Raw genomic sequence first — 20,709 nt, 5'->3', positions numbered from 1 at the left:
TGTGTCCCCCCCCCCCCCCCCGATACAGCTCCGAGTATACGACTTCCAATGTGTCCCCCCCCCCCCCCCGATACAGCTCCGAGTATACGACTTCCAATGTGTCCCCCCCCCCCGATACAGCTCCGAGTATATGACTTCCAATGTGTCCCCCCCCCCCCGATACAGCTCCGAGTATACGACTTCCAATGTGTCCCCCCCGGTACACCTCCGAGTATATGACTTCCAATGTGTCCCCCCCCCCCCGATACAGCTCCGAGTATATGACTTCCAATGTGTCCCCCCCCCCCCCGATACAGCTCCGAGTATATGACTTCCAGTGTGCCCCCCCAATACAGCTCCGAGTATATGACTTCCAATGTGTCCCCCCAATACAGCTCCGAGTATATGACTTCCAATGTCCCCCCCCAATACAGCTCCGAGTATATGACTTCCAATGTGTCCCCCCGATACAGCTCCGAGTATATGACTTCCAATGTGTCCCCCCAATACAGCTCCGAATATATGACTTCCAATGTCCCCCCCAATACAGCTCTGAGTATATGACTTCCAATGTGTCCCCCCAATACAGCTCCGAATATATGACTTCCAATGTCCCCCCCAATACAGCTCCGAGTATATGACTTCCAATGTGTCCCCCCAATACAGCTCCGAATATATGACTTCCAATGTCCCCCCCAATACAGCTCCGAGTATATGACTTCCAATGTCCCCCCAATACAGCTTCGAGTATATGACTTCCAATGTGTCCCCCCCGATACAGCTCCGAGTATATGACTTCCAATGTGTACCCCCCCAATACAGCTCAGAGTTTATGACTTCCAATGTGTCCCCCCAATACAGCTCCGAGTATATGACTTCCAATGTCCCCCCCAATACAGCTCCGAGTATATGACTTCCATTGTGTCCCCCCCCAATACAGCTCCGAGTATATGACTTCCATTGTGTACCCCCCCAATACAGCTCCGAGTATATGACTTCCAATGTGTCCCCCCAATACAGCTCCGAGTATATGACTTCCAATGTGTCCCCCCAATACAGCTCCGAGTATATGACTTCCAATGTCCCCCCCCCAATACAGCTCCGAGTATATGACTTCCAATGTGTCCCCCTAATACAGCTCCGAGTATATGACTTCCAATGTGTCCCCCCCAATACTGCTCCGAGTATATGACTTCCAATGTGTCCCCCAATACAGCTCCGAGTATATGACTTCCAATGTGTCCCCCCCAATACAGCTCCGAGTATATGACCTCCAATGTGTCCCCCCAATACAGCTCCGAGTATATGACTTCCAATGTCCCCCCCCGATACAGCTCCGAGTATATGACTTCCAATGTGTCCCCCCAATACAGCTCCGAGTATATGACTTCCAATGTGTCCCCCCAATACAGCTCCGAGTATATGACTTCCAATGTGTCCCCCCCCAATACAGCTCCGAGTATATGACTTCCAATGTGTCCCCCCAATACAGCTCCGAGTATATGACTTCCAATGTGTCCCCCAATACAGCTCCGAGTATATGACTTCCAATGTGTCCCCCCCCAATACAGCTCCGAGTATATGACTTCCAATGTGTCCCCCCCAATACAGCTCCGAGTATATGACTTTCAATGTGTCCCCCAATACAGCTCCGAGTATATGACTTTCAATGTGTCCCCCAATACAGCTCCGAGTATATGACTTCCAATGTGCCCCCCAATACTGCTCCGAGTATATGACTTCCAATGTCCCCCCAATACAGCTCCGAGTATATGACTTCCAATGTCCCCCCAATACAGCTCCGAGTATATGACTTCCAATGTGTCCCCCCAATACAGCTCCGAGTATATGACTTCCAATGTGTCCCCCCAATACAGCTCCGAGTATATTACTTCCAATGTGTCCCCCCCCAATACAGCTCCGAGTATATTACTTCCAATGTGTCCCCCCCCGATACAGCTCCGAGTATATGACTTCCAATGTGTCCCCCCCCAATACAGCTCCGAGTATATGACTTCCAATGTGTCCCCCCAATACAGCTCCGAGTATATGACTTCCAATGTCCCCCCCAATACAGCCCTGAGTATATGACTTCCAATGTCCCCCCCCCAATACAGCTCCGAGTATATGACTTCCAATGTCCCTCCAATACAGCTCCGAGTATATGACTTCCAATGTGTCCCCCCAATACAGCTCCGAGTATATGACTTCCAATGTGTCCCCCCCGATACAGCTCCGAGTATATGACTTCCAATGTGTCCCCCCCGATACAGCTCCGAGTATATGACTTCCAATGTGTCCCCCCAATACAGCTCCGAGTATATGACTTCCAATGTGTCCCCCCCGATACAGCTCCGAGTATATGACTTCCAATGTGTCCCCCCAATACAGCTCCGAGTATATGACTTCCAATGTGTCCCCCCCGATACAGCTCCGAGTATATGACTTCCAATGTGTCCCCCCAATACAGCTCCGAGTATATGACTTCCAGTGTGTCCCCCCCCGATACAGCTCCGAGTATATGACTTCCAGTGTCCCCCCCCCCAATACAGCTCCGAGTATATGACTTCCAGTGTGTCCCCCCCCGATACAGCTCCGAGTATATGACTTCCAATGTGTCCCCCCAATACATCTCCGAGTATATGACTTCCAATGTGTCCCCCCCCGATACAGCTCCGAGTATATGACTTCCAATGTGTCCCCCCAATACAACTCCGAGTATATAACTTCCAATGTGTCCCCCCCAATACATCTCCGAGTATATGACTTCCAATGTGTCCCCCCAATACATCTCCGAGTATATGACTTCCAATGTGTCCCCCCCAATACATCTCCGAGTATATGACTTCCAATGTGTCCCCCCAATACAGCTCCGAGTATATGACTTCCAATGTGTCCCCCCAATACAGCTCCGAGTATATGACTTCCAATGTGTCCCCCCAATACAGCTCCGAGTATATGACTTCCAATGTCCCCCCCAATACAGCTCCGAGTATATGACTTCCAATGTGTCCCCCCAATACATCTCCGAGTATATGACTTCCAATGTGTCCCCCCCAATACAGCTCCGAATATATGACTTCCAATGTGTCCCCCCCAATACATCTCCGAGTATATGACTTCCAATGTGTCCCCCCAATACATCTCCGAGTATATGACTTCCAATGTGTCCCCCCCAATACAGCTCCGAATATATGACTTCCAATGTGTCCCCCCCAATACAACTCCGAGTATATGACTTCCAACATATAACAAGTCATGTATCCGATATGAACCCCCAAACCCCCCCTCTGTATACAATAAACAAGGATACAAAGTCTGAGAGTCCATCACATCTTCATCCTTCATTGTGTTCCTAGTGACACCATCGGGGAGATTTACTAAAACCGGAGAGTGCAGAATCTGGTGCAGCCGTGCACGGCAACCAATCAGCTTCCAGGTTGTATTGTCAAAGCTTCATTGGACAAGCTGAGGTTAGAAGCTGATTGGCTGCCATGCACAGCTGCACCAGATCCTGAGATCTCCAGGTTTAGTAAATCTCCCCCAATGTCCCCTGATTGATGACTTGGTGTGTTGTACACAGAGGGGGGTGGGGGTTCATATTGGGGACACGGCTTGTTCTGTGTTGGGGGTCATATATGAGGAGCTGTATTCGGGGTATATATTGGGGACACGGCTTGTTCTGTGTTGGGGGTCATATATGAGGAGCTGTATTCGGGGTATATATTGGTGACACGGCTTGTTCTGTGTTGGGGGTCATATATGAGGAGCTGTATTCGGGGTATATATTGGGGACACGGCTTGTTCTGTGTTGGGGGTCATATATGGGGAGCTGTATTCGGGGTATATATTGGGGACACGGCTTGTTCTGTGTTGGGGGTCATATATGAGGAGCTGTATTCGGGGTATATATTGGGGACACGGCTTGTTCTGTGTTGGGGGTCATATATGAGGAGCTGTATTCGGGGTATATATTGGGGACACGGCTTGTTCTGTGTTGGGGGTCATATATGGGGAGCTGTATTCGGGGTATATATTGGTGACACGGCTTGTTCTGTGTTGGGGGTCATATATGGGGAGCTGTATTCGGGGTATATATTGGGGACACGGCTTGTTCTGTGTTGGGGGTCATATATGAGGAGCTGTATTCGGGGTATATATTAGGGACACGGCTTGTTCTGTGTTGGGGGTCATATATGATTAGCTGTATTCGGGGTATATATTGGGGACACGGCTTGTTCTGTGTTGGGGGTCATATATGAGGAGCTGTATTCGGGGTATATATTGGTGACACGGCTTGTTCTGTGTTGGGGGTCATATATGAGGAGCTGTATTCGGGGTATATATTGGGGACACGGCTTGTTCTGTGTTGGGGGTCATATATGAGGAGCTGTATTCGGGGTATATATTGGGGACACGGCTTGTTCTGTGTTGGGGGTCATATATGGGGAGCTGTATTCGGGGTATATATTGGTGACACGGCTTGTTCTGTGTTGGGGGTCATGTATGGGGAGCTGTATTCGGGGTATATATTGGGGACACGGCTTGTTCTGTGTTGGGGGTCATATATGGGGAGCTGTATTCGGGGTATATATTGGGGACACGGCTTGTTCTGTGTTGGGGGTCATATATGAGGAGCTGTATTCGGGGTATATATTGGGGACACGGCTTGTTCTGTGTTGGGGGTCATATATGAGGAGCTGTATTCGGGGTATATATTGGGGACACGGCTTGTTCTGTGTTGGGGGTCATATATGAGGAGCTGTATTCGGGGTATATATTGGGGACACGGCTTGTTCTGTGTTGGGGGTCATATATGAGGAGCTGTATTCGGGGTATATATTGGGGACACGGCTTGTTCTGTGTTGGGGGTCATACAGTTGTGTCCAAAATTATTCAACCCCCAATGCTGTAAAGGGGTTTAGGGACTATAGTGTACATTTGGAATTGTATTCAGAATCAAATCCTACAAGGACGTTGTAACTACCCAAATGCAACTAAAATGACATCAATTGTTTATGTAATACAGTAGTAAATGGTTCTTATGTGGTTTCTTCATTGCCACAATTATTCAACCCCTTAAAGACTACCACTCTGAAGAACAGAGGTTCATACAGGTGCTTTCCATCAGGTATTGAAAACACCTGTGGATGTCACCGAGCAGCAATCAAGCATAATAAGCACCAATTAGGCAGCTTTAAAATGACTGTGATACTCAGCTCCTTCTAGACATTTACTGGTGTGGTTACAAACATGGTGAAGGCAAGAGAATGGTCCAGGAAGACAAGAGAAGAGGTGATTTCTCTTCACAGGAAGGGCAATGGCTATAAGAAGATTGCAAAGATGTTAAACATACCAAGAGACACCTTAGGAAGCATCATTCGCAAATTCAAGGCAAAGGGCACTGTTGAAACGCTACCTGGTCGTGGCAGAAAGAAGATGCTGACTTCGACTGCTGTGCGCTACCTGAAGCGTAGAGTGGAGAGAAGTCCCCGTGTGACTGCTGAGGAACTGAGAAAAGATTTGTCAGATGTGGGTACAGAAGTTTCAGCCCAGACAATAAGACGCACACTGCGTAATGAAGGCCTCCGTGCCAGAACTCCCAGGCGTACCCCCTTGCTGTCTCCAAAGAATAAGAAGAGTCGACTGCAGTATGCCAAAAGCCATGTGGACAAACCACAAAAGTTGTGGGATAGTGTTCTGTGGACTGATGAAACAAAATTAGAACTGTTTGGGCCCATGGATCAACGCTATGTTTGGAGGAGGAAGAACAAGGCCTATGATGAAAAGAACACCTTGCCTACTGTGAAGCATGGTGGAGGGTCAATCATGCTTTGGGGCTGTTTTGCTTCTGCAGGTACAGGGAAGCTTCAGCGTGTGCAAGGTACCATGAATTCTCTTCAGTACCAGGAGATATTGGATGGAAACGTGATGCAGTCCGTCACACACCTGAGGCTTGGGAGACGTTGGACCTTTCAACAGGACAATGATCCCAAGCATACCTCCAAGTCCACTAGAGCATGGTTGCAGAGGAAAGGCTGGAACATTTTGGAGTGGCCATCGCAGTCACCAGACTTAAATCCGATTGAGAACCTCTGGTGGGACTTAAAGAAAGCAGTTGCAGTGCGCAAGCCTAAGAATGTGACTGAACTGGAGGCCTTTGCCCATGAAGAATGGGCGAAGATACCCGTAGATCGCTGCAAGACACTTGTGTCAAGCTATGCTTCACGTTTAAAAGCTGTTATAACTGTAAAAGGATGCTGTACTAAGTACTAAGATTGAATGTCACTTGGGGGTTGAATAAAACTGATAATGCTGTGAGCACAGAAAAGACATTTGTGGTTATTTCATTATAACTGTTATGTTATATTTGTCTGACCTACAAGTGCCTCTTTAATGTAAATGTAAGCAAGATGACTGAATGATCAAAAGCAATGTCAAACTGGCCAAAACACTCAATTTCAGTGGGGGTTGAATAATTTTGGACACAACTGTATATGGGGAGCTGTATTCGGGGTATATATTGGGGACACGGCTTGTTCTGTGTTGGGGGTCATATATGAGGAGCTGTATTCGGGGTATATATTGGGGACACGGCTTGTTCTGTGTTGGGGGTCATATATGAGGAGCTGTATTCGGGGTATATATTGGGGACACGGCTTGTTCTGTGTTGGGGGTCATATATGAGGAGCTGTATTCGGGGTATATATTGGGGACACGGCTTGTTCTGTGTTGGGGGTCATATATGGGGAGCTGTATTCGGGGTATATATTGGTGACACGGCTTGTTCTGTGTTGGGGGTCATATATGAGGAGCTGTATTCGGGGTATATATTGGGGACACGGCTTGTTCTGTGTTGGGGGTCATATATGGGGAGCTGTATTCGGGGTATATATTGGGGACACGGCTTGTTCTGTGTTGGGGGTCATATATGGGGAGCTGTATTCGGGGTATATATTGGGGACACGGCTTGTTCTGTGTTGGGGGTCATATATGGGGAGCTGTATTCGGGGTATATATTGGTGACACGGCTTGTTCTGTGTTGGGGGTCATATATGGGGAGCTGTATTCGGGGTATATATTGGTGACACGGCTTGTTCTGTGTTGGGGGTCATATATGAGGGGCTGTATTCGGGGTATATATTGGGGACACGGCTTGTTCTGTGTTGGGGGTCATATATGAGGAGCTGTATTCGGGGTATATATTGGTGACACGGCTTGTTCTGTGTTGGGGGTCATATATGAGGAGCTGTATTCGGGGTATATATTGGGGACACGGCTTGTTCTGTGTTGGGGGTCATATATGAGGAGCTGTATTCGGGGTATATATTGGTGACACGGCTTGTTCTGTGTTGGGGGTCATATATGAGGAGCTGTATTCGGGGTATATATTGGGGACACGGCTTGTTCTGTGTTGGGGGTCATATATGAGGAGCTGTATTCGGGGTATATATTGGGGACACGGCTTGCTCTGTGTTGGGGGTCATATATGAGGAGCTGTATTCGGGGTATATATTGGTGACACGGCTTGTTCTGTGTTGGGGGTCATATATGGGGAGCTGTATTCGGGGTATATATTGGTGACACGGCTTGTTCTGTGTTGGGGGTCATATATGAGGAGCTGTATTCGGGGTATATATTGGGGACACGGCTTGTTCTGTGTTGGGGGTCATATATGAGGAGCTGTATTCGGGGTATATATTGGGGACACGGCTTGCTCTGTGTTGGGGGTCATATATGAGGAGCTGTATTCGGGGTATATATTGGTGACACGGCTTGTTCTGTGTTGGGGGTCATATATGGGGAGCTGTATTCGGGGTATATATTGGTGACACGGCTTGTTCTGTGTTGGGGGTCATATATGAGGAGCTGTATTCGGGGTATATATTGGGGACACGGCTTGTTCTGTGTTGGGGGTCATATATGGGGAGCTGTATTCGGGGTATATATTGGGGACACGGCTTGTTCTGTGTTGGGGGTCATATATGAGGAGCTGTATTCGGGGTATATATTGGGGACACGGCTTGTTCTGTGTTGGGGGTCATATATGAGGAGCTGTATTCGGGGTATATATTGGTTTTTGGTATACTTTGGTTTTGTCTGTATTCTTAGCTGTGTTCTCTCTTCTATTGGCTGAGATGTGTCGGAACCCCTGGAAACCATCTCTCCATTCTTCTGACTTCTCTCCATTGCCGTGAAATCTGATTGGTTGTTGGAGGTTCTTGCACTTCGTTTGGCTTTGTTCTGCCTCATGTTTGTCCTTCAGGAAGATAGCCGGACCCATCAGTCTACAGAAAATGGAAGCTTCATCTGCATATATGTTGCCTTCCTTGGCTATTCCTTCCCCCTCAATGACACGCCATCAACAATTGTAAAATAAAACATTTTAGTTTTTTATTACATGCCTTTTTTAGACCTAGTTTGGTCCTTCCTGGGTCCCTTTGCTTCTCTATGCAATGCAGGCAGATCATGGCTGGTGGAAGGAACCAGCTGGGTGCTTTACAGAGCTTCCTGAAAACATCACAGCACCCGGCCTCAGTTCTCCTCTGAAGAGCCCTGATGTAACCAATGGGCTAGCTTGTGGGAGGAGTTATGCAAGAAATCATCGCAATCCCCTGAGTGGTGGCCATCAGTCTGGAAGAGTGGGCGTTTCTAGGAAGGCAACATTTGCATACATGCTGACCTAGGTGCCGCCCTCATGTGATGCTGAGCCTCCACGATTGGTGGAACTGAAATCCAGTGAATGAAAGGGCGGGGCCAAGGACAGTCAGACTGAGGAGGAAAGTGATAAATGATGCTGGACGTCCTCTAGCCAGGAAAGCAGACGGAGCTCTATCTGACTTGCTGCAGCTTCTAATGCACATTGTGAGAAGCTCACAGTGTGCAGTGAAATCAGAGTAAGCCATTTTACTACAGGAGAGGAGTCGGTACAACTGTGCAAGACTGGAGGGGGGCCGGAGGGGGGATTTATTGTACCGTCATTGGTTATAATGTATGAGAAATCTACGTTTTGTTGTATTTGCTTCTCACCTACAAATAAAATATATATATAATTTCCATTTCTAATCCTATTATTGCCATTATTATTCGGATTATTATCATTATAAATATTATTTCTGTTATTAATATTATTATCATGATAGTTGTCGATATTGTTGGAATTATTATTATCATTGCTATAAATAATATTAGTATCAGAATTATCACGCCAATACTAAGGAGGCGAAGCAGCCATCTTGGATATTGCGTTGGCTGGGAATCGAACCCAGGTCAGCTGCTTGGAAAGCAGCCATGCTAACCACTACACCACCAACGCGAGGTTGCCTGTTTTTGAAGTGTGGGAGGAAACCGGAGTACCCGGAGGAAACCCACGCAGGCACAGGGAGAACATGCAAACTCCATGCAGATAGGGTCCTGGTCAGGATTTCAACCAAGGACCCCAGTGCTGCAAGGCTAACCAATAAGCCTCTGTGCTGCCCATATTTTGGCCTCTGATGTATAAGGCCCGCCCCCGCGGAGCGGGGTAAATCAGTGATGTCCAGTAGAGATTAGAGATGATGTCTTCAGCTGTACATTATTGGCTGGACGGGTTCGGGGATGTCGTCCATCTTATTTCCCACATGAGTGTCCTGTCTGTGAACATGAGGAGAACTCTTTGTGTGAGATGTTGGTCTGTGGAGCGGCGATGTGAAGAACGCTTCGTGCTCATGTCTTCTGATGGTGAAGGTCTCCTCTGTGCCCCCAGCCTGACCCTTAGACAACCTCATATAGGACGTCGCTGGTAGTCAGAGTTCTCATTGGCCCCAGCAGAAAAGGCCTCAAGCTGGGAGGACGACTCCTCCCACTTCTGAAGCCAAGAAGCGTTCCTGACGTTTCTCTGAGACTTTAACCTCCAAGGCCAGACTTAAGCCAGGGGCCCAGTTCAGTCACAATCCTGGGGCCCCTAATCCCCAAACCTACAGACAAGTTCTAATAAACATCCTAAGGGGAAGCCACCATTTCCCAACGTGGGGGGACACCCCAATATAGAGAGAACATTGTATACAGTGAGGAACAGAAGTATTTGAACCCCTGAGAAGATCCGTGTTAATATTTGGTACAGAAGCCTTTGTCTGCAATTACAGAGGTCAGACGGTTCCTGTAGTCCTTGGCCAGGTTTGCACTGCAACAGGGATTTTGGCCGACTCCTCCACACCGATCTCCTCTAGATCTGTCAGGTTTCGGGGCTGTCGCTGAGCAACACGGAGTTTCAGCTCCCTCCAAAGATGTTCTATTGGATTTAGGTCTGGAGACTGGCTAGGCCACTCCAGAACCTTGATATGCTTCTTACGGAGCCACTCCTTGGTTCTCCTGGCTGTGTGCTTCGGGTCGTTGTCATGTTGGAAGACCCAGCCACGACCCGTCTTCAATGCTCTGACTGAGGGAAGGAGGTTGTTGCTGAAAATCTCACAATAAATGGCCCCATTCATCCTCTCCTTAATACAGTGCAGTCGTCCTGTCCCCTTTGCAGAAAAGCACCCCCAAAGCATGATGTTACCACCCCCATGCTTCACAGTAGGGATGGTGTTCTTGGGATGCAACTCATCCTTCTTTTTCCTCCAAACACGGCGAGTGAAGTTTAGACCAAACGTTCTCCTTTGGTCTCATCTGACCACATGACTTTCTCCCATGCCTCCTCTGACCACATGACTTTCTCCCATGCCTCCTCTGCATCATCCAGATGGTCATTGGCAACCTTCAGACGGGCCTGGACATGTGATGACTGGAGCAGGGGAACCTTCAGACGGGCCTGGACATGTGATGACTGGAGCAGGGGAACCTTCAGACGGGCCTGGACATGTGATGACTTGAGCAGTGGAACCTCCCATGCAATGCATGATTGGAAACCATGACGTCGTAGTGTTCTACCGACAGTGACCTGTGAAACTGTGGTCCCAGCTCTCTTCATGTCATTGACCAGCTCCTCCCTTGTAGTTCTGGGCTGATTCCTCACCTTTCTTCTCATCAGTGATACCCCACGAGGGGACATCTTGCATGGAGCCCCAGTCCAAGGGAGACTGACAGTCGTCTTCAGCCTCTTCCATTTTCTAACAATTGCTCCAACAGTTGATCTATTTTCACCAAGCTGCTTGGCAATTGCCCCGTAGCCCTTTCCAGCCTTGTGGAGGTCTACAATTTTGTCTCTGGTGTCTTTTGACAGCTCTTTGGTCTTGCCCATGGTAGTAGTTGGCGTCTGACTGACTGTGGGGTGGACAGGTGTCTTTAAAGAACTCAGACAGGTGATTTCTAAGTGGGAGAACTTGCAAAATCGCAGGGGGTTCAAATACTTCTGTTCCTCACTGTATACAGATATGATTGGGGGGGTGACACCCCAATATAGAGAGAACATTGTATATACAGATATGATGGGGGAGAGGTGACACCCCAATATAGAGAGAACATTGTATATACAGATATGACGGGGGAGGGGTGACACCCCAATATAGAGAGAACATTGTATATACAGATATGATGGGGGACGGGTGACACCCCAATATAGAGAGAACATTGTATATACAGATATGACGGGGGAGGGGTGACACCCCAATATAGAGAGAACATTGTATATACAGATATGACGGGGGAGGGGTGACACCCCAATATAGAGAGAACATTGTATATACAGATATGATGGGGGAGGGGTGACACCCCAATATAGAGAGAACATTGTATATACAGATATGATGGGGGGGGGGTGTGATACCCCAATATAGAGAGAACATTGTATACACAGATATGATGGGGGAGGGGTGACACCACAATATAGAGAGAACATTGTATATACAGATATGACGGGGGAGGGGTGACACCCCAATATAGAGAGAACATTGTATATACAGATATGACGGGGGAGGGGTGACACCCCAATATAGAGAGAACATTGTATATACAGATATGATGGGGGAGGGGTGACACCCCAATATAGAGAGAACATTGTATATACAGATATGATGGGGAGGGGTGACACCCCAATATAGAGAGAACATTGTATATACAGATATGATGGGGGAGGGGTGACACCCCAATATAGAGAGAACATTGTATAATCAGATATGATGGGGGGGTGACACCCCAATATAGAGAGAACATTGTATATACAGATATGATGGGGGGGGGGGGTGACACCCCAATATAGAGAGAACATTGTATATACAGATATGATGGGGGAGGGGAGACACCCCAATATAGAGAGAACATTGTATATACAGATATGATGGGGGAGGGGGGACACCCCAATATAGAGAGAACATTGTATATACAGATATGATTGGGGGGGTGACACCCCAATATAGAGAGAACATTGTATATACAGATATGATGGGGGAGGGGTGACACCCCAATATAGAGAGAACATTGTATATACAGATATGATGGGGGAGGGGTGACACCCCAATATAGAGAGAACATTGTATATACAGATATGATGGGGGAGGGGGGACACCCCAATATAGAGAGAACATTGTATATACAGATATGATGGGGGAGGGGTGACACCCCAATATAGAGAGAACATTGTATATACAGATATGATGGGGGAGGGGAGACACCCCAATATAGAGAGAACATTGTATATACAGATATGATGGGGGAGGGGTGACACCCCAATATAGAGAGAACATTGTATATACAGATATGATGGGGGAGGGGTGACACCCCAATATAGAGAGAACATTGTATATACAGATATGATGGGGGAGGGGTGACACCCCAATATAGAGAGAACATTGTATATACAGATATGATGGAGGGGGGACACCACAATATAGAGAGAACATTGTATACACAGATATGATGGGGGAGGGGTGACACCCCAATATAGAGAGAACATTGTATATACAGATATGATGGGGGGGGGGACACCCCAATATAGAGAGAACATTGTATATACAGATATGATGGGGGAGGGGTGACACCCCAATATAGAGAGAACATTGTATATACAGATATGATGGGGGAGGGGTGACACCCCAATATAGAGAGAACATTTATATACAGATATGATGGGGGGAGGGGTGACACCCCAATATAGAGAGAACATTGTATATACAGATATGATGGGGGGGGGGTGACACCCCAATATAGAGAGAACATTGTATATACAGATATGATGGGGGAGGGGTGACACCCCAATATAGAGAGAACATTGTATATATGTCTTCTGCTGGTGGACGTCTCTTTGGTGCCTTCAGCCAGGTGCGATGTAACACACACGTCATCCCGCAATTCTCATGCGTCTTGCCATGCGACAATTGCAGCAACATCACACTGCATTCGGGGCGCCATGTTGATGGTGAACGTCTCTTTGGTGCCTCTTCAGACATCTCCATAAAGGACGTCACTGGCAGGAAGGGTTCTCATTGGTCCCAGCAGAAAAGGCCTCAAGCTGGAAAGACTCCTCCCACTTCTGAAGCCAATCAGAGTTCCTTTCTTTTCTCCCAAGCTTCATCCTCCAAGACCAGACCTAAGCCAGGGGCCCAGTTCAGTCACAATCCTGGGGCCCCTAATCCCTAAACCTTCAGACAAGCCCTATTAAACCTCCTGAAGGGAAGCCCCCATTTCCTAAAGTGGGGGGACGTCTGTTGGCCTTTGGGGTCACCTGGTCAGCAGACATCTCAGAAGCTCAGGTAAGAGACGTGGTGTCCAGGGGCTACAGGCTAGAGGTCATCTCCCTGCCCCCACCCCCGCTTCGTGTTGTCCAACCTGCCGGTGTCCCCGCAGGGACTGGCGGTCCTCCATGCTGCTCCTGCAGATCTGCTGACCCAAGGAGATCTCCCCATTGGACCAACAGCAGAAAGGTTTCCGGGTTTTTACTCCAACCGTTTCCTTGTTCTAAAGCCTCAAGGAGGACATAGGCTGCATTCACTGGGGGGATTAGGGGGCATACAGGGGATTCCTGGGGCTGGGATCACTGTGAACAGTGGGGGATGGGAAGTCTGTACAAAGCAATGACAGGCTGAGCCGGGACCATTCCCATGTATCCGCACATCCATCGGTCATCTGTGGTCAGGGAAGGATGAGCGATCCTGGCCCTAACCGTAGATGACCGATGGATGTGCGGATACATGGGAATGGTCGCGGCTCAGCCTGTCATTGCTTTGTACAGACTTCCCATCCCCCACTGTTCACAGTGATCCCATCCGCAGGAATCCCCTGTATGCCCCTAATCCCCCCAGTGAATGCAGCCTATGTCCTCCTTGAGCTCGGGTTCACACCAATGCGGTGCGGGAAACGCTGCGAATCCTGTACGTTTCCCGCACCGCATTGCAATCGCATCACGTTCATGCGATCTGGTGCGGGAGTCAGTAATAAATTATTGACACCCGAAACAGATGGCAAGACGCGATGTGATTGCCAGAAATCACATGACATGGGTGAGAAGACCCATACCATGTGATTCAGGTGCGGATCTAAAGACAGTCCTGCACCTTTGTGGTGCGGATGCGATGTGATTTGAGCCATAGGAAGTGTATGGCCCAAATCGCAGCGCACAGACATGTGCATGGAATGCGCAGAGGAATGCGGTGTGATTCCTGTGCAGACTCCATGCAGTGTCCCGCACCACATAGTGTGAACCAGCTGGGAGGCTTTAGAACAGGGAAAAGGTTGGAGTAAGGCCCCGGTCACAGGGGGCAAACTAATCCGTACAGCCGGGGGGGGCCGTGTTTACTTGGGGGATGTACCGGTGTTCATGCATCCCTGTGCAGGCAGGTTCATTGATGTCAGTTGGGATGCAGCGGCTGCATGGATACAGACACTGCTCCCAATGTAACATCTGTGCGGGTGAACAGCTGTGAACACAGATAGTGTGCGTTCAGGGCCATGCATCCATACGGATGTCAGATTGGGATCAGCATCTGTGTCCATGTTACCACTACGTCCCAACTGACATCAATGGAACTGCCTGCACAGGGGTGCATGAACACCGGGACATCCCCTGCAAATAAACACGGCCCCCCACGGCGGTACACATTGGTATGTCCCCTGTGAATGTGGCCTAAAAACCGGGAACTATTCTGCTGTTGGTCCAATGGGGAGATCTCCTTGGGTCAGCAGATCTGCAGGAGCAGCATGGAGGACCGCTAGTCCCTGCGGGGACACCGGCAGGTTGGACAACACGAAGCGGGGTGGGGGCAGGGAGATGAACTCTAGTCTGTAGCCCCCGGACACCACGTCTCTTACCTGAGCTTCTGAGATGTCTGCTGACCAGGTGACCCCAAAGGCCAACAGACGTCCCCCCACTTTAGAAAGTAGGGAAATCCCTTCAGGAGGTTTAATAGGACTAGTCTGCAGGTTTGGGGATTAGGGGCCCCAGGATTGTGACTGAACTGGGCCCCTGGCTTAGGTCTGCTCTTGGAGGATGAAGCTTGGGAGAAAAGAAAGAAACTCTGATTGGCTTCAGAAGTAGGAGGAGTCTTTCCAGCTTGAGGCCTTTTCTGCTGGGACCAATGAGAACCCTTCCTGCCAGTGACGTCCTTTATGGAGATGTCTGAAGAGGCACCAAAGAGACGTTCACCATCAACATGGCGCCCCGAATGCAGTGTGACGTTGCTGCAATTGTCGCATGGCAAGACGCATGAGAATTGCGGGATGACGTGTGTGTTACATCGCACCTGGCTGAAGGCACCAAAGAGACGTCCACCAGCAGAAGACATATATACAATGTTCTCTCTATATTGGGGTGTTCCCCCCCCCCATCATATCTGTATATACAATGTTCTCTCTATATTGGGGTGTCACCCCTCCCCCATCATATCTGTATATACAATGTTCTCTCTATATTGGGGTGTCACCCCTCCCCCATCATATCTGTGTATACAATGTTCTCTCTATATTGGGGTGTCACCCCCCCATCATATCTGTATATACAATGTTCTCTCTATAGTGGGGTGTCACCCTCCCCCATCATATCTGTATATACAATGTTCTCTCTATATTGGGGTGTCACCCCTCCCCCATCAATCTGTATATACAATGTTCTCTCTATATTGGGGTCCCCCCCATCATATCTGTATATACAATGTTCTCTCTATATTGGGGTGTCACCCCCCCCCCCCCCATCATATCTGTATATACAATGTTCTCTCTATATTGGGGTGTCACCCCTCCCCATCATATCTGTGTATACAATGTTCTCTCTATATTGGGGTGTCACCCCTCCCCCATATCTGTATATACAATGTCCTCTCTATATTGGGGTGTCCCCCTCCCCCATCACTATCTGTGTATCTAATGTTCTCTCTGAGTCTTCTGGCCGGCCTCTTCGGTTGGCCCGCGCTTCTTCTTTAGCCGCAATACATTCTATAGGTGTCAGACACCACCTGACGGTATCTCTAGCGGCCCACAGTGTGGGGTTCCTCAGCACGCGGGGTCTAAGTCCCAATCTGCTTATGCACCAGGGCCCCTGATGGTGGGGATGGACTTGGAGCAGACCGAGACCAGGGCGCGACCCCTGAGTATGTCCAGCAGTGGTAGAGAGTACCGTCAGAGGTGTTGCGGGAAATAGAGCCTGACGAGAAGAGGGCTGGTAGGCCTTGCAGCAGGGACTGATCCTTGCGGATGGATGGATGGACAGTCAGCGTGACGTAAGGCGTAGTCAGGCAGGCCGGGGTCAGCAACGTGCGGGCAGCGAGGTACCGGAGGAGCAGGCAGAGAATGGTCAGGGTCACGAGCCGGGTTCAGCAACGTGCGGGCAGCGAGGTACCGGAGGAGCAGGCAGGAGAGTGGTCAGGGTCACGAGCCGGGTTCAGCAACGTGCGGGCAGCGAGGTACCGGAGGAGCAGGCAGAGAATGGTCAGGGTCACGAGCCGGGTTCAGCAACGTGCGGGCAGCGAGGTACCGGAGGAGCAGGCAGAGAATGCAGGTCACGAGCCGGGTTCAGCAACGTGCGGGCAGCGAGGTACCGGATGAGCAGGCAGAGAATGGTCAGGGAGTCTCGAGCCGGGTTCAGCAACGTGCGGGCAGCGAGGTACCGGAGGAGCAGGCAGGAGAGTGGTCAGGGTCACGAGCCGGGTTCAGCAACGTGCGGGCAGCGAGGTACCAGAGGAGCAGGCAGGAGAGTGGTCAGGTCAAGCCAGGGTCAAGCAGGAGACAACCAGCAGGGTCAGGATCAAGCAGAGGTCGGCAACAGGAAACTTCACAAACCAGATGACAGGAACAGGATAATAAGACATACCTCCTGTCCTGTTTAAATAGCGTGCCCTGCGCTGTCATTGGTGCCAGGCGCCTGTCCGCGATCGGGAGTGCGCATGCGCGGCCGTCGCCGCCGCCACGATCGCCCAGGGCCCACTGGCTAGAGCGTGTCGGTGTTCTGTGCATGCGCCACCCGGCGTATCGCGGCAGAACACCCGACCCCTGACAATAGGTGAATACGGCTGCGATATTTAGGAGGTGACACAGTCGAAGATGAAACAGTCTGCTGGACATATAACTGGATGTCTCCCGCACAAGATGACGGCGACCTGGTATGAGGTGGGATTGTTGAGATTTTTCACCTTAGGTCGCTTGTGCTTCTTCTTTCGCTGGAATAAATTGCGTGGATTAAAGCGGGTGCCATCACTAGGAGATGCACCGCTGGGATGGCCAGTCGGTTGGTCAGTCCCAGAACTAATGTCATCGCTTGGTGGTTGGATGATGTCACTGATTGATGACATGGTAGAATATCTCTTAGGAATGATGTCATGCGTTGATGGGACGGCATCATCACCCTGTGGAATGACATCACTCGTTGATGGGACGGTATCATCAACCTGTGGAATGACATCACTCAGTAATGGGACGGTATCATCGTCCTGTGGAATGACGTCACTCATTGATGAGAACATTTTGCCATAACTGAACTCTATGGTTGTCCAGCGCCTCTTCATTGCCCGCCATAAATCCCGTAGGATAAAACGGGCGGTATCGCTAGGAATTTCACCTCTGGATTGGACACTGGGATGGACAGTCATGGTTGTCCATTCTCGCCTATTGCCAGAACTCGATCGTAGGATCATGTCTTTTGTTGGAAAGACGCCAGAAGTCGTTGATGGTAAAGTGTTATCTAATGCTGGAAAGAGTAAACCTCTTGTTGATGTGCTGGAAGGATGAACACGGATGGGATCCCTGGGAGGTGCGACGCTGGGAATGGGAAAGTCAGAATCTCCCGTAGCACTGTCCGCATATTCATCTTTTGGTGGTATGTGGTCACTCTCTGGTAGATTGAGCTTGCGGTGCCTGAACTCCTTGGTTGGCCTGCGCCTCCCCATTGGCCGGCATAGATCCCGTAGGTGAGCACGGATGTCATCCCTGGGAGGTGGGACGCTGGGAATGGGAAGGTCAGTCTCTTCCATAGCACTGTCCACACTTTCACTTGTTGATGGGAAGATGTTAATGTTCCTGAGCTGCTTGTTTCGCTCGCTCCTCCTCATTTCCCGGAGTAAATCCGTTATGTGAGCACGGACGTCATTGCTAGGAGGTGTGAGGATGGGAGTACGAAAGTCAGCCTGGTCCATAGTGCTGTCTGTTGTTAGATTGATGTCAATCGTCGGTGGGTTGATGTTGCTTTTCGTTGGTTGGATCCATTGGTGAAATGGCTTGAAATATTTTAGGAACATTACCAGCAGCAAGATGATAAGTCCCAACAAGCATTCTGATTGGTGCTCAGCAACAGTATTTATAAGCATGGGTAGCACTGTGTTCCCTAAGGCCGCCCACCCATTGGACCAGACTGACTGGAGCTCAGCAACCATCCATTGGTAGCAGTCAGTGGCATTTATAAGCATGGGTAGCACTGTGTTCCCTAAGGCCGCCCACCCATTGGACCAGACTGACTGGAGCTCAGCAACCATCCATTGGTAGCAGTCAGTGGCATTTATAAGCATGGGTGGGGCTGTGTTCCCTAAGGCCGCCCACCCATTGGACCAGACTGACTGGAGCCCAGCAAACATCCATTGGTAGCAGTCAGTGGCATTTATAAGCATGGGTGGGATTGTGTTCCCTAAGGCCGCCCACCCATTGGACCAGACTGACTGGAGCTCAGCAACCATCCATTGGTAGCAGTCAGTGGCATTTATAAGCATGGGTGGGGCTGTGTTCTCTGAGGTTGGCCCCTCGCTGTACCAGACATCGAGTAGTAGATAAAAGAATTCAATCAGCTCCAGGAACATCAAATATTGTTCTAATATTGTGGCCAGATGATTCCTGCGCAGGATGTACCTCAGAATGAGAACACTTATCAGGACTGTCCCCTTATACCAGAATGGAATGGTGGCCAGTAGTGAAAACCAACTGATGGGTCCTGGGGACTCGTTTTCCAATTCTCTGACCTTTTCCTGCTCCAGTTCTTCCATCATCTTCATGGTCCTCCCCTCCTCCATGCGTATATCTGGGGAGTCTTTGATGAAATATCGGTGTTCCTCCATCATCTTCATGCTCCCCCCCTCCATGCGGATATCTGGGGAGTCTTTGATGAAATTTCTTTGTTCCTCCATCATCTTCATATCATTGTCCTTGTCCATGCCGGTCTTTGTGGAGTCTTTGATGTCCTTCCTGTGTACTCCCCAAGGGAGCAACAGGATAACAATCGCGGCAAAGATTCTGCACATTTTTGTTTTTTTTTTTTAGAAAAAAAACAGGAGCTCTGTAAGGAAGCAGCTGTCTCTGGTGAGAGAAAACAGCAACTGAGGACTCACAGTGAGGGAGGTCATGTGACCACAGTGAGGGGGGCGGGGTTTATGTGTGACCAATCAGCAGCCTCTGTTCAGCCTGCTTTACTCTGATTGGCTCATCTGTGATCCAGTCTGTTTACAGTGCAAAGTCACAGTGAGGGGGGCGGAGTTTATGTGTGACCAATCAGCAGCCTCTGTTCAGCCTGCTTTACTCTGATTGGCTCATCTGGGATCCAGTCCAGGCGGCTTTGGATTGGATGTTGGGATGTAGAGCAGATCTGGATTGGATCCTATTATATAACATTGATAACATTTCCCTGTATTTATAATATAGACGCCTCTGTTTATATTCATACAATGTTATTATAATGTCATTTTATTTATTTTACTGTATTAATAGGATTGTAATGATTGATATGAATTGTAATATAAACAATAATGGGTGTAATATTAATAATCCCAATAATTATAATACAATAAAGCTGTTCTGTGTATTTGGATGACAGAAATCTCCTGGCCATTCTCTGTGCTGACATTTCCCTGATGTAATGCACACAGGAGCCGCTAGAGGGCAGCAACACTCAGCTCCTCCTGTAGTGTCCCATCACCATAGATTTCCTCCTGGAAGACCCATCACCATGGAGACCAGGCAGGAAGTGATCGGTGTTTTCATGGTGTCTGGAGGGGAAGTTGGGGAAGCTGCGCCCCGGGGTGGCCGGGAAGGGGAAGTGCTGGGGGAAGTGAGACACTGGCGGAAGGGAGACACTGGGGGGGGGGGGGGGGGGGTGTCAGCCCCCATTATTATTATGGGTAATAAGATGTGTAATCATATATAATGTTATAGTGATACATCGTCATAACTCCTCTGATAGTCACACTTATTGTTATCATTAACCATCATTTCTATACCCCCCCCCATCATCACTATACCCCCCCCCATCATCACTATACCCCCCCCCCCCCATCATCGCTATACCCCCCCATCATCGCTATACCCCCCACCATCATCACTATACCCCCCCATCATCACTATACCCCCCCCATC

The 20,709-nt window shown here is 49.2% G+C and overlaps 1 non-coding gene across 1 annotated transcript; it reads right to left on the bottom strand.

Moving 5' to 3' along the window:
* Nucleotides 1–9,223: 9,223 nt before the first annotated feature.
* TRNAG-UCC (transfer RNA glycine (anticodon UCC)) lies at nt 9,224–9,295 on the bottom strand. Its single transcript has one exon. It is a non-coding gene; the product is annotated as a tRNA-Gly (tRNA).
* Between the last annotated feature and the right edge of the window lie 11,414 nt (nt 9,296–20,709).

Source organism: Staurois parvus, unplaced genomic scaffold (assembly GCF_062004578.1).
Source record: "Staurois parvus isolate SC_StPar_1 unplaced genomic scaffold, SC_StPar_1.0 ptg001933l, whole genome shotgun sequence".
NCBI classification, from domain to species: domain Eukaryota; kingdom Metazoa; phylum Chordata; class Amphibia; order Anura; family Ranidae; genus Staurois; species Staurois parvus.
The sequence above is the reverse complement of the archived record's forward strand: the minus strand, read 5'-3'. Positions and strand labels throughout refer to the sequence as shown.